Consider the following 15,210-nt stretch of genomic DNA (forward strand, 5'->3'; position numbering starts at 1 on the left):
TCCATTTATATGAAGTGTGCAGAACAGGCAAATCCTTAGAGACAGAAAGTAGATTAATGCTTGACTAGGGCTGAGGTTGTGGGGAGAGGGGAAATGGGAAATGACTACTAATGGGTTTGGAGTTTGTTTTTGGGGTGATGAAAGTGTTCTGAAATTGATGTAATAGTTGCACAACTCTGTGAGTATATTAAAAACTATTGAATTGTACACTGTAAATGGCTGAATTGTATTGCATGTGAACTATATCTCAGTAAAGCTGATGTGAGTGTGTGTGTGTGTGTGTGTGTGTGTATTAAATAGAATCCAGGGGGAAAGAAGAAAAAGGAGGGAAGGAAGGAAGGAGTCAGTGGGGAGGCCACTGCAGTGAGAACAGAGAGGAAGAGATGGCTGTGATAAAAACTATAAAAAGAAATTAGTGGAATCAGTGTCCATTAGTGTCCAGCTGTCCATTTCTAGGAGAATGATGTTAATTGATAGAATTAGGGAAGGGCTGAAAAGAGAGCTTGTTTGGGTAGAAAAGCTAATGGTTTTAATTTTGGACAGGGTAATAACAAGCAAGGGGAGGCATCCTGTTGGAGAGCCGGAAATGTGTGAATAGGCATAGGTGAAAAGTTGTGTGTGGAATAGAGATTTGTGTCTTATTAGCAAGGAGATGGTGGGTTAAATCACTGCAGTAGGATTAGCTGAACAGAGAGTGCAGAGAGAAAAACTGAGAGGTCAAGGACACACTCCTTGGGGGAATAAACACTGTTAGGCAGTGGGAATAGGAGATGGATGCAAAGTGTCACAAAATCCAAGAGAAAATTTCAAGGAAAGGGATGGTCAACTTTATTACATGCTGCAGAAAATTAGGAAGAAAGAACGAAAGAAAGGCCGTCAGGTTTTGTGACTAGGGAGTCAGTTGTGATCTTTTGGAACGTGTTTTGTAGTGTGATAAATCCTCTGCTGTCAGCTGGAGGCTTGCACTAGAATTTAAATATGCTCCAGTAGCTCCTGAGTTGAAAAGTCATACGTCGGCCTCCATCTTTCCATAAACTACTTTTCTCTCTTTCTCTCTTTGCTGTCACTGCCAAGCCTTCTGGATTTACACTTGTTTCCACTTCCTCACCTCATATTCACTCCCCAGTCAGCTTCTGTCTGCTTTCTGTACTGACACCTCACCGAATCTTCTGAAACCAGGGTCACCAACTGTCCTAGTCAGTTTGGGCGGCTGTAACAAAAATACCACAGACAAGGTGGCTTAAACCACGAACATTTATTTCTCACAGTTCTGGAGACCGGAAGTCCAAGATCAGGGTGCAAGCAAGGTCAGGTTCTGGTTGAAAGCCCACTTCCTGGCTTGCAGACAGTTACCTTCTGACTGAATCCTCATGTGGCAGAGAGAAAGAGATCATCTCTTGTGTCTCTTCTTATAGAGGCACTAATCCCATTTATGAGGGCTCCACCCTCATGACTGATTACTTCCCAAAGGCTCCACCTCCTAATACCATCATAAAGAGAGTTAGGGCTCCAACATATGAATTTTGGGGGACACATTCATTCTAGCACCAATGATCTTTTTGTTGCTGAATGCAATAAATACTTTCTAGTCCTAGGCACATGTGAGGGACACAGACATAAAAAACCACGATGGCATGTTGCCACCATTGCCATGGGAAGAGAAGAATGGACTGGATGACAGTGACAAAAGCAGCAGAGACACCTTCTGCCTCTGTCTTTCCGGTGTGCCTCTGTTCCTCCTTGCAAGTCCATGTTCTCTCCAGTTCTGACCTGGCATCACCTCTGTTCTTATTTACGATTATTTCCAGGGTGATCTGAACTAGTTCAGTTGCTTCACTTACCACCTGTGGGCTGACGAGTTCTAAATCTCTACATTTAGTCCAGATAGCTCTGTTAAGCTGCAGGTGCTAAAATGTTGATGAAGAATTAATACTTGTATGGTTAGAAAGGTGCTATACAGGGGTATTACTGGGATGAAACGAGATATTTTAGCTAAAATATTTATCTATGTGTGAGTGTAGTTCTGCTATTACCTAAAATCCATAATAATCATGTGAAACTGTTCTAAAGTCTCTGGGAATATTTTTATTTATACAAGTAATCCATGAATACATTCTTGTAAATCTTCACTCTCATATTCAACACATTTTGCCAAAAGTAAACAACATTGGCAGTTGAATGTGTCCCCTTCACAGATTTTTGTGTACATGTCCACGTATTCCATATGTATATTTTGAACTATGTCATTTTGGTTTGTATTTTTCCCCAGGTGTGCATTTTAAATGGTTATGACTAGTTAAGGAAGTATACAAGAAACAGTAGCTACAGGTAGGATCCTGATAGATATAGAGAGGAGGAGGAATACTGTTTTTTTTCTTTTCTGTTAGACTGGAGGGGAGGATCAGAGGAGAGTTGTCAAAACAAATGCTCGGAGGGGAAGATGGTAAATGAAGGGGCTCATGCTGTGGGCTTCTTTTGGAGGCCAGAGGACTGGTGGGACAAGAGACTTGATGGGAGTGGAAAAGAAGTTAGAATAGTTGTGGGAGAAAAGTATAGAGAGATTAAATGACTGTTGAGCAGCAGGAACCCCACCTTCCTCATCTCTGTAAGTTAGAAAATATCAATTTGTGGAGAGGAAAAGGTATTCTTGGTGTTTTGTTTTTCTGGTGTCCAGGGACAGGAAAACAAAAAAGTAGGCTATGAGAATAAGCCAGTTTGGAGTTAACATAGTAGGCACTGACTGTAATATTTAAACCCGAGGAAGACAGGTATTTAAGTGGTGGAATGAAATATACTTAGAAAGGTGCTTAAATAAGCAAGGAAGTAGAAATCTGATGAGGGAGAAGAAAACCAGGATTGCTGTGTATGGCGGTGTAAGAATGATGGTGACACCCTCATGGGTAAGACTATCTGTGTCTTGGTCATTGCAACACACCCAGTGCAGAGTACACAGTTGGAGTCTAATAATTGCTGGTTGAATAGATGAGTGAGAACAGGCAGACAAACTGCTAAGTCACTGGGAGAACACTGAGTTGTTAGATGTGTTTTTGTGCCATGTGTTTTAGTGATGATGTAATCCAGAGTATGGACCATCTGAGGGTTTCATGAAATGCAGTTTAGTCAAGGAGGCTGAGATTAAGGAGTCAAATTGTTCATTGGCTGATCCTAAAATTTCTAAGGGTATTAACAGGACTATGGCTGTTGGGCAAAAATAAAATCCAAGTGTCTGCAGAAGTAAACGTCTTGAAAAAATAAATATTGATAGAGATTATTTGGAAGTGATGGTAAAAGTGGTCATGCTCTTCGAATGAAGAGGCTTAGAAAAGGTTGTGGGTGAATGTGTCAGACCCATCTCTGGGTTACTGGTAGTTTCAAAAGTGAGACAATTCTAGAAGGGAAGTTCCCAACCCATTTGTTTAATGGGCATGCAGCTCCAAGTCAGACCTGCTGGGGTTACAAGGAGCTCTAAGACCTAAGATCTGTCCTTCACTTCCCTAAAATAGATTGGGTTTGGCCAATGGAGACGCTGATCTTAATCCTATTCCAAATTAGGTGGTTAAATTTTTATCTATGGTCTGGGAAATTCCTTCTCACTGAGGGGTAGGGACCATGGAGAGGACCAGGGTAAAGAGGGGTTAGAGACAGACTGGTGGACAATGGGATTGAGGCAGAGAAGAATGTATTGGGTTATCTTTTTTTTTAAAAAAAGATCTCAATTGGCTTTATTGCAATCATTCCATAAAATAAAGTAAGTGTTCCAATGAGCTGAACAAAACAGGTTGGCTTTACAGACAGAAAGAGGGCTGAAGAAAGCAGAAAAGTAAAAAAAGAGGATTTGTAATTTCAAAGTTACTTTTCTTGTAAGGCAGGGAAAGGCAGACAGAACAATAGAAAAATAACTGATGATTCAACGTCAAAGTTACTTCAGGCTATCCTTTTAGTGTAAGGATTAAAGCAAAGGAACTTCACTGTCATCTCTAAGATTTAAACTGGCCTGTTTGGGAAATTGGTTCTGATCTCTCTGTTGATGTCTTGGAAGGTCATACTACAACTTAGTTTAGGTTTGGTGACATGAAATTTTTAGCATGGGTGACTCCATTTTGATTTTTTAGTCTTGTCTGTTGGGGCATAGTGTAGGAACGTAGTTCAAAATAATGGCCTCCTACAATTTTTATTTAAGAATTCTCCCCTTTTGGGCACACTCTCACCTATGTGAGAGCATCAGCTCTGCTCTCAGATACCATTATTCTTGATCCCTGGTCTCAGCATGCCATTTGTGCTACTCGTAGATTAAGGGGTCCTCTTCATTTTCATGTATTTCACTGAACTTTTGTTGTCTGGTTATTTTTTGATGAAGGAAAGTATTTGAGATAGAGTGGAGATTATCTTTGTCCTCTTGTCCAGAATATGTAAGCATAAATTACAAATTTGCTTTCAAAAGCCAAGCTCAAATAATACAATTTATTATAGACTTTTCAAATGAAATAAACTTTATGTGCTTTGCAAGTCACTTCCAAATTCGTATGCCTAGATCACTTCACATTTAAAAAAAATTACAGTGATACAAGAAACTCTCCAAATTATCATGTGGGGGATGCTAATAACCTATTAGAAAGCAAAAAGGAAATGAAAACAATTCAAAATGGGTTTACCAATCTGAGATAAAACCAATAGTGATTAGGGATGAAAAAGTTTTCATGCAATGGTTTTCAAATGGTAACTATGTAAACTCTCTATTGCTATCCACAAAAATGGGGTGATTAACACAATAAAGGCTATATACAACAAACCCACAGTTAATATCACACTGAATGGACAGAAATTGGAGGCTTTTCCTCTAAGATCTGGAACAAGACAAGGATGCTCACTTTCCCCACTCTTATTCAACATAGTACTGAAAGTTCTAGCCAGTGGAATAATCCCTAACAAAATACCAATGACATTCTTCACAGAAATAGAAAAAAAGATCTTGAAATTTGTACAGAACCACAAAAGACTCCATATAGCTAAAGTAATCTTGAACAAAAAGAAGAAAGTTGGAGGCATCATACTTTTGACTTCAAAATATACTCTAAAGCTATAGTAATCAAGATAGCATGGTACTCGTATAAAAATAGACAGATAGACCAAAGGAATAGAATAGAGAGCCCAGAAATAAACACATGCGCTTACAGCCAACTTATTTTTGACAAAGGTGCCAAGAATATACACTGGGGAAAGGACAGCCTCTTCAACAAATGGTGCTGGGAAAACTGGATATCCACATGCAGAAGATTGACACTAGACCCTTATCTCACACAATACACAGAAGTCAACTCAAAATGGATTAAAGATCTAAATTTAAGACTGAAAACCATGAAACTACTCGAAGAAAGCATAGGGGAAACACCACACGAGAGGAGAGTGGTTAGCACTTTTTTGAATGAGACTACAAAGGCACAGGCAACTAAAGCAAAAATACACGAATGATACTACATGAAACTGAAAAGCTTCTGCACAGCAAGGGACACTATCAACAAAATGAAGAGACAAATGACAAAATGGGCGAAAGTATTTGCAAACTACACATCAGGCAAGGGGCTAATATCCAGAATATACAAGGAACTCAAACGACTCAAAAGCAACCCCCCCAAATAATCCAGTTAAAAAGTGGTTAAAGGACCTGAATAGACATTTCTCAAAAGAAGACATAAAAATGGCCAACAAGAACATGAAAAAATGCTCAAAATCACTAATCCTCAGGGAAAGCAAATTAAAGCCACAATGAGATATCATCTCACCCCAGTTAGAATGGCTATTTTCAGCCAAGAGTTGGAACCAGCCCAAATGCCCATCATCAGAAGAGTGGATACGGAAAATGTGGTACATCTACACAATGGAATACTACTCAGCTATAAAAACGAATGAAATACTGCCATTTGCAACAACATGGATGGACCTCGAGAGAATTATATTAAGTGAAACAAGTCAGGCACAGAAAGAGAAATACCACATGTTCTCACTTATTGCTGGGAGCTAAAAATTAATATATAAATTCACACACACACATACACACATACACACACAAACCAGGGGGGGGGGGGAAGAAGATATAACAACCACAATTATTTGAAGTTGATACAACAAACAAATAGAAAGGACATGGTTGGGGGTGAGGGGGGGAGGGAGAAGGGAGGGAGGTTTTGGTGATGGGGAGCATTAATCAGCTACAATGTATATCGACAAAATAAAATTAAAAAAAAAAAAAAAAAAAAAAAAAATAAATAAATAAATAAAAAAAAAAAAAAAAAAAAAAAAAAAAAAGAATGGCTATTTTCAACAAGACAGAAAATAGCAAAGGCTGGCAAGGATGTGGAGAAAAGGGATCCCTTCTACATAGTTGGTAGGAATGTAAATTGGTACATCCATTGTGGAAAACAGTATGGAGGTTCCTCCGAAAAAGAAAAACAGATCTGCCTTATGACTTGGCTATCCCACTACTAGGTATATGCCCAAAGGAAAAGAAATCAATATTTCAAAAAGACACCTGCGCTCACATGTTCGTTGCAATGCTATTCACAACAGCCAAGAGAGGGAATCAATCGAAATGCCCATCAACAGACGAATGTATAAAATAAACTGGCATATATATACATAGTGGAATACTACTCAGCTATAGAAAGAAATGATATTCTATTATTTGCAGCAACATGGATGAAACTGGAAGCCATCATGTTAAGTGAAGTAAGTCAGGCTCTGAAAGACAAATACCACATTATCTCACTCATGGGGAATTTTAAAAAAGTGGTTCACATAGAGTAGAGAGTAGAATAATGGTTACCAGAAGGGAGGTGGGGAGGAGTACAGGTGGACTAACGGGCACAAAATTATGCCGTCTACCCTAAGCGAATCATTGTGCAGTATACACATGTATTGAAACAACTCACTGTACCCCACAAATATGTACAAGTAAATGTTAAAATTTTTTAAAAAAAGGTTGAAAAAGACGTTCCATTTATTTTCCCTACTGTGGAATCAATCTTTACAACATTCCAATGTGGATTTCCCACCAAACTGAACATGTGGTATAATTTCCCGGCTGCTTCTCCTGATTGTTGATTCTCTCAGCTCTAAAGTTTTCTGCCCATTATATCACAATTCTTGTCTCTTCCTATGTGGAAGTTATACAGTTTGACTGGGCTGTTAGCACTTGTAGGGTAGGTTTTTCTTAAAATATTTTTATTGGCATAAATTCTGTAATCAATACATCTCCCAACATTTGCCTTTGTACACTATGCCAGTAGCTCCCAAACTTTACTGCACATTCCACGTTGGAATCTCCTGATGGTTTTAAAAGTATACTGATGGCTGGCTCCCACCCCCAGGTATTTTGATTTAATGGGTATGGAATGTGACTGAACACTGAGATTTTTAAAATTCCCCAGATGATTCTCATGTGCAGCAAAATTTGGGCACCACTGTGCTACACTATTTTTTAAGGAATTTAAGTAGCCTAAGCCACTCCCTGACTATACAGGACGAGCGTTAACCCACATGAGTCACTAGGACAGGAAGAATAGAACTATTAAATTGCACAGTAGCATGCAAAGGCAAGTAGTAAGAAATGTTCCAATGACATCATTTAAATACTTTTTACTACATTTTTTTTCAGTTCTGAATTTATTTAATCCCATTATTCTTAGCTTTGGGCTAAATGCTTTCTCTTCTTGGCATTAATACCTTTTACATATGTTTGTAACTTTATCTCTTCACTCTGTCATTTATTGGCAGGTTCTGCGTGTTTAACTTCTTGCTCTTTTTTTTTTTCTTTTGATGAATGAATCCCTGAAGGCTCCTACTTATGCTTTGCTAGACCTGAGCGCTACTGTCCACAGGTGTCTTGTGTAATTTGAACATTACGTAGGACTACATGGTCTCAGCAGGCAGTGAGGAAAGGCAGTCTTTGACCTTGATACCCAGTCCAAATCAGCACTGACCTGTTTTTCACTTACGTCATTGGAAACTAATCTCTAATTTGTTTTCAATTATCATTCCAAGATATCTCCCCATTTCTTCACTGCTGTTCCTCCTTGCCATCTGTTGCTTTCCAGGCTTCTCTGTTATTGCCTAACTATGTAGAAAAGAATTCCCCCAGAGGTATTGGATTGCATTTTTTTAAGATTTAGAAAATGTTCATGTTTATTAATGAACTATGTGAGCAGTTTGTTTCTGGGGCAGCCTGTTTATGTAGTGCTCCTTATTGCTTTGCCAAGATACTATTTGAAATATGACTTAATATGCCTTGAACTTCCTTTGGAAACTATTAATATGTTAAATAATGCCAGAACCAAAGCAACAATAGCCCATATCACAATTGCCTTAAATGGACAGGCTTAAGGCTTTTTATTTTTTTACACACAGCTCTACCTAATGCCTACATTTCTTTTACTCACTTTTCTGGTTATAAAAATAATATATTATAATTTAAAAAATGTTGAAATTACAGAATTTTTTCCTACAAAAATCAAATTTATTTTTCAGCATATTTTTCATTTAGATAAAATCTTTGGTGAGGTGTGCACCAATCCGGAAGTATACATGAAGATTGATCACCCACTTATTCAGCATATTTTTTTCTTTTCTTTTCCAAATCAGAACATGACAACAGCACACAGTCTTTGTCCGCCCATCAATGAGGTCAACATCTGTGTCAGCATATTTTCATTGGGTACAATATTTATTATTTATTTCTCTTGTTTTTTATTTTTCCCCCCACGCATTACTGCCTTCAATTGCTTTTTATTTTCTATTTTTTTATAAATTGTATTTCTTTATAAAGATCACTTATGCTTTTCAATTCTTTTGAATTGAACATGAATTTGTGTGTTGTTGTAATGAACTTAAATCAGACTCTTCTGAAAAGTGCAATGTCTCTATTTATATGATTTACCAAGCATTCAGAAATTTGCAGCAAAATTTCCTTTTATACTGATGATATTGATTCTCTGTGCTTAGTGGAAAAATATAAGCTGCCAACAGTATAATTTTATCAAAGTCCTCAGAATAAAAAGGTTCAAGTAGTTGTGGGCAGTCTGAACTTTTTTTTAAAGACTCATTTTTTTAAACAGACTATTATTTTTTGTTTTTATTTTTTGGCAGCTGGCCAGTACAGGGATGCAAACCCTTGACTTTGGTGCCATCAGCACAATGCTCTTACCAAGTGAGCTAACCCGACAGCCAGAATATTTTATTTTAAAGTAGGAGAGAAATCACCTATAATTAGGAAGTAACTACTGTCGATGTTTTGGTATATTTCTCCTCACTCTTTTTTCTGTACATATTTCTTTCAGCTTTTAAAAGAATTTTTGCAAGCAGGAGGATTGCTGACATAAGAAAATTTTTTAAATATGGAAACATAATTGAATATACATATTTTGGGCATACAGTGTTGACTATGAGTATTTGTGCACTGTATGTGATGATCACATTAATGTTATTAGTATGTTCATTATTACAAATCATGATTATTCTTTGTGTCCCTTACCCATTTTCTCCCTAACCCCCCTCCCCCTCCCCCTCTCCCACCTCTAGTAACCATAGGTCTGTTCTTTCCTTCTGAAAGTTCAACGTATTATTGTGGCCGGCCTTCCTTCCTTCCTTCCTTCCTTCCTTCCTTCCTTCCTTCCTTCCTTCCTTCCTTCCTTCCTTCCTTCCTAGCTCCCATTTATGAGTTAGGACATGTGGTATTTCTCTTTTTGTGCCTGGCTTATTTCACTTATAATTTCCTCCAGTTCATGCATGTTGCTAAGAATGGTGGAATTTCATTCTTTTTTATGGCTGAGTAGTATTCCATTGTGTATATATACCACATTATCCTTATCCAGTCATCTGTCAATGGACATTTAGATTGGTTCTATGTCTTGGCTATTGTGAATAGAGCTGCGATGATCATGGGAGTGCAGGTATCCTTTTGGCATGATGATTTCCATTCCTTTGGGTATATACCCAGAAGTGGGACTGCTGGATCATATGGTAGTTCTATCTAGTTGTTTGAGAAACCTCCATAGTTTTTCAACTTTTTATGAGAAAATTTTAAGCATATAGAAAATTGAAAGACTAACACAAGGAACACTCATATGCCTACTATCTGGGTTGAATAGTTATTAGGAATTTGTCATAAATGAGTCATCTGCCTCTCTGTAACTCTCTTTGTATCTTTCAGGAGAGTGAACCATGCCTTTTTCTTTCCAAAAAGAAAAAAAAAAATCCATTCTCTTATATAACCATATAACATTATCATCAAAATTAATAACTCCCCCATATAACTTAATACCCAGTCCATATTTAAAATGTCCTCAATTTCCCCCAAATGTCTTTTATAACAACTTAAAAATTTTTTAAAGCAAGAAACAATCAAAAATGGCCATTGAGTTGGTTGTTATGTTTCTTTAGTCTCTTCTCATGACATTGCCTTTCAAAAAGACCAATCTTGTAGAGTGTCCCACATTCTGGTGGGTGATTATTTCCTCAAGGTGACATTTACCTTGTTCTCCTGTTCCCTGTATTTCCTATAAAGTGGAAGGTACAGCAAAGGCCTCAGATAGCCATAATTAACAACAGTTTATTGTAGGATAGTGTTTTTGACAAGACTGCTTCATAGGTGATGCTACGGAGCTCATATTGGTCATGTCAAGGGGCACATAATATCAGGTTGTCCCTCTAGGAGAGATGCTGTTTGCTTCCCTGGTTAAAGTGGTACAGCCACATCCCTTCATTTCCCCCCCCCCCCCCCCGTGATGGACAAGTAACCTGTGGGGTGAAATTTTGGCACCTTTGCATATATCCAGTCCCTCATCACCTTTTCACCCAATGGTTTTAGCATTTACAGAAATTCTTGCCTGAATTATTTCATTGGGGGTTGCGAAACAGTGATTTTCTAATTCTATAGTCTACACTTATTAGCTGAAATTATTCTCTAAAAAAAGATCTTTCCCAAATAAACTTTGGCTTCTCCTAAAAAGGCAGGAGAATTAATTTCCCTTTACGTGTCAATTTTCAGAGTAAATAATTAATGTAATGTTGCACAATTTTTTTAAGACACAAATTTGAGAACATAATGCATAAAAGTTTTGATATTTCTTTTTGATTACTATACTAGAGTTAGCATTTTCTCATATCTGGGTGATACTGACTGAGAATGACTTGTGAATATCTCCTTTAATGACTACATACAATTTCCCTGAATGGTTCTATCAAAATTTTCTTTACTGTTCTTTTCTATTAAACATTTAGAATGTTTCTGGTTCAATGTCACAGATTAGATTTTGAAACATTTTGTGACTGAGTCTTTGTTTAAATTTTGGATTCTTTCTTTTTTTTGGTGGCTGGCTGGTATGGGGATCTGAATCCTTGACCTTGGTGTTATAACGCTTATCACACTGCTGGATTATTTCTTTAGGATAGAGTCCTTCTATATTCTTAAGACCCAAATTAAACATGTGACTATTTAAAGCATCTTGGTTAGTGACTGTTTTATAGGCAAATAATGGGCCTTAATTAAATGCTGGCTCCCTTTTCTTTAGATCTAATGCCCATCTGGTGCTATAGTTTGCCTCATGCTACCTTATATTTTACTTCATTTTTAATGTATATGCTCTTTTTTAAAACCATCTTATAAGCCCTTTGAGGTCAGATATTGTGTTTTATCTTTCCATGTAGCCCTAGCATCATCCATTATGTTTTACTTGTCATAGACACTAAAGAAGTGTTTGTTGATGATAGTGATTTACTGGTATTTTACTTTGTTGTGGCAAATTTAGTAGCCTTAAGGTGATTAGAATTATCACTGATTTGGAGGCTTAAGTCTAATGAGAGGCACGTAGGTCTGTTCCTCCTATTAAATGGCTTCATTGTTTTGTGTGTGGAATGGCACTGGGGAGGTTGCTACTAATGCGTTTTCTAAATCAGTCCCGTGTCCTGAATGAGATATTGTTAACCTTGTGGTGGTAATTCTTTTATTTTTACACACGATCCACTACATCTTCTCTGGTGTGCTGGCAAGAGGGCCTAGGTGTGGACCAGTTAGTGAGAAATTTGAGTGGATGTTGCCCTCCAAGTGTGCAGAATCTGCTCCCGGGAAAATTTCATTGACAGATGAGTCTGCATAAAAGGGATTAACTTTCATCTTGGGACAGCCAGATTAGGGACAATAAAACGTTTTTGCCTAGAGTGGTTATTATTTATTTGCTGTTGTTAGACATTAATAATGTCCCCAACAACTACTTTTTAATGCTTTTTATTCACAAAATGAAAGCTGACCATTGGTGAACTCTCTTTGAGGATACTTTGGTTTTATTTCAATTGAATTAAAGTTGATATTTAATCCAACATTATTACTTATAATCTGTTAAATAATTTTTCTTGGTTGTATTTCACATCTATGCTTTTACAAAGTTCACAGTTTTTAAAATAATTTTATTTTTAGTGTGAAACATTTTATCAGGGATATTTAGACATGGAATGATGAATTGTCTTTTAAACTAAAACTGGCAGATGGACAAAGTCATATTTCTCCATGAGCAAAGTGTGGTCTATTGTATAGACCACAGAATAAACTTTAAAATGAATGATTACATTTTTCTTTTTTATTATTTTAAAATGGAAAAGAGTCTCTTGAATATACTTTAATATATTGAGGATATATTAATATATTGATGATTTAACAAACTTTAACATATTGAGGATAGGAATCATGTCTTATTAATAAGTAGAATCTCCAGATAAGTGCCCAATAAATGTTTCTTGAATTGATGAGTGAATTTTTCTCTGTTGCTGTTTGTAGGGCCTAATTAAATAACAAATACTCAGCTAGTTTATGACTAACATAAAGTGCTTTGCAGTCCTTGGAATAGATGAGAGTAATACCTCCTTTTAACTTAAAATAAAGAAGTATTTTAGTCTCTGTCTCTTGGGCCAATAAAGTAGATATTGCCATTTTTCTTTTCAAGGTGAGAAATGTTCACAAAACACATACAACACACTCTCATCATCATCATCGTGGAAAAAAAAACATCAAAATTAATTAATCTTCAGTATTTTCAGTGTTTTATAAGTTTTAGCTCTATTCATCATTATAACATCCTTATAAAATAAATATTATTATCTTCTGCACATAGGTAGATAAATTGAGGGACCATGTTTCAACATGAATGTGTTGAATTATTTAGTGTCATGAGAACTTTTCCCTCTTATATTAGGTACACAGAATCCATTCATACTTTTAATGGAATGTCATTTTCCATTATTATTAATTGTAGCTAGTACAAAACAATTTCTTATTCTGTGAAACACCAAATAGATCTTTTTAAGAGAATAGGAAGTAAATCAAGTATCCTACAATGGACAAATGCTTTAATTAGCTGGGGAAAAAACAATGAAATAAGAGAGACTAATCACTAAATTGCATCCCTTCCTGTATTTGCATTTAACACCAACCAACTAATCATTGTCAAATCCATCTTAAATTCCTGTATTAGTGGCACAGAACTATTGCTTTTGTTCTACTTCTGTAGTTACCCCAATATTCAGACTTCTTTACATAAAACTAGAGATTGCTCTGAAGTCATGTTATTCACACATTTCACAAAGTTCATTTGTTCCTAACCTTCTGATACTCCACTTATTTCCATGAGACTAAGTGACCCTTTCTATATCCCAATACACATCTGCAAAGCCATGCATCTGTTTTTATGCCTATCCCAGAATCCCTACTATCCCCAATCTGGTTTGAGGAAAGAATGTGGCAATGATTTCTGGAGGGGAACTAGACAAGTTGGACAGAAGGTTGCAGTGTTAGGATGTTTTTAGATTCTGTTTTCTTCTAGGATTTTTAGCACCACCGTCCAATCCCACCCTAGAAACTCTTTCAGTATCGAACTCCTTCCAGGCCTGGTTAAAAACCTCTTCAACCAAACTACCTGAAAAAGATTGCAAGCTGAAAAAAGATATGGATATGTAAGAGTGGTGTGTATGTGCAAGTGAGAATGTGACAAGGAGAAATTCTAAGCTCTGTTCTGAAAGCAGATTTTATTTCCTTAAATTATACCTTTTCTATTCCTGTCTTTAGTTACTTTATGCTACCCGAGGCACTTGAGTCAGGACAGAAAACAATATAAGTAACCACTTAAAAATTTTACTACATCATTATCATATTTATTTTTATAACCTCTGTGATGTAATTAATATTACTCCCATTTTACAGTTGAGAAAAGTGGAGTTCAGAGAAGCTTAGTGATTCATAGAATCTGTAAGTGGTGTAACTTGGACTTAATCCAGTCCTTTTGACTCTTATCTATGCTTCCTTTACTAAATTATAGTGGAAAGACAATAGCAGAGTATTTGGGAAATGATAAAAAATGAACATTTTTAAGTGATAAAATAGACCATATTTGGAATTTCATAAGGTTAGTCTAACAACACTACACACAGTCGTTATTTGGGTAGAAATTGTAGAGAAATAGAATGCCAAACTTTCTTCTAGCTCACTAGATTGGTACAAGTCAACCCTATAAACGGCTATGCTTCATTGATTTCAGAAATGACAACTACAGCAATAATAAGAATGGAGACCCATAAAATTCACAGGAAGTACTTAAAAGAAATCTAAACGAAAAACATTTAAAAATGAAAACAATAGATCTATGTTAAGGAAAACACATCTTAAAGAATCAAAGTAAAGCAAAAAATTCCAATCTCAGTTGCTGCAATAAAGAGAAAGCAGCTAAAATATGAATCCCTTTTCATTACAATATAACTGCCAGTCAGCCAAAGACAGTAGCAGCCCATGGAACTGAGGACCATTAAGCATGACAAGGGATTATATACAGTGACTCTACATATTATAAAAAGAATTTCTCTGTAGATTCCAAAGCATGTTCTTTATTTGGAGTAGGAAACATTTCAATATTAAGAAAAGCTCTCTTACAATTAAAATAAATCTACTTGAACTTCTTCCCTGGAATAATTCCCATCTAATGTAGTCAGTCCATCTGTCATATGTTAGACAGCACAAAAGAAAGATAATGAAAGAAAAGTCTCTGTTCAAATTCTGTTTAGTAAAAATGCTTTCTTTCTATATCAATTTTGAAAAATACCTTTCTTCACCTATTAATAGTAGATCTGGCTACAGACATTATGAATGATAGCTTTCTATTGAGTTTAAAAGAACCTCTT

At 36.4% G+C, this 15,210-nt stretch overlaps 1 non-coding gene across 1 annotated transcript; it reads right to left on the reverse strand.

The window, feature by feature from the left end:
- Positions 1-8,626: 8,626 nt before the first annotated feature.
- LOC134381388 (small nucleolar RNA SNORD43) lies at positions 8,627-8,689 on the reverse strand. Its single transcript, XR_010023980.1, has one exon. It is a non-coding gene; the product is annotated as a small nucleolar RNA SNORD43 (small nucleolar RNA).
- Between the last annotated feature and the right edge of the window lie 6,521 nt (positions 8,690-15,210).

Source organism: Cynocephalus volans, chromosome 6, assembly GCF_027409185.1.
Source record: "Cynocephalus volans isolate mCynVol1 chromosome 6, mCynVol1.pri, whole genome shotgun sequence".
Lineage (NCBI taxonomy): Eukaryota > Metazoa > Chordata > Mammalia > Dermoptera > Cynocephalidae > Cynocephalus > Cynocephalus volans.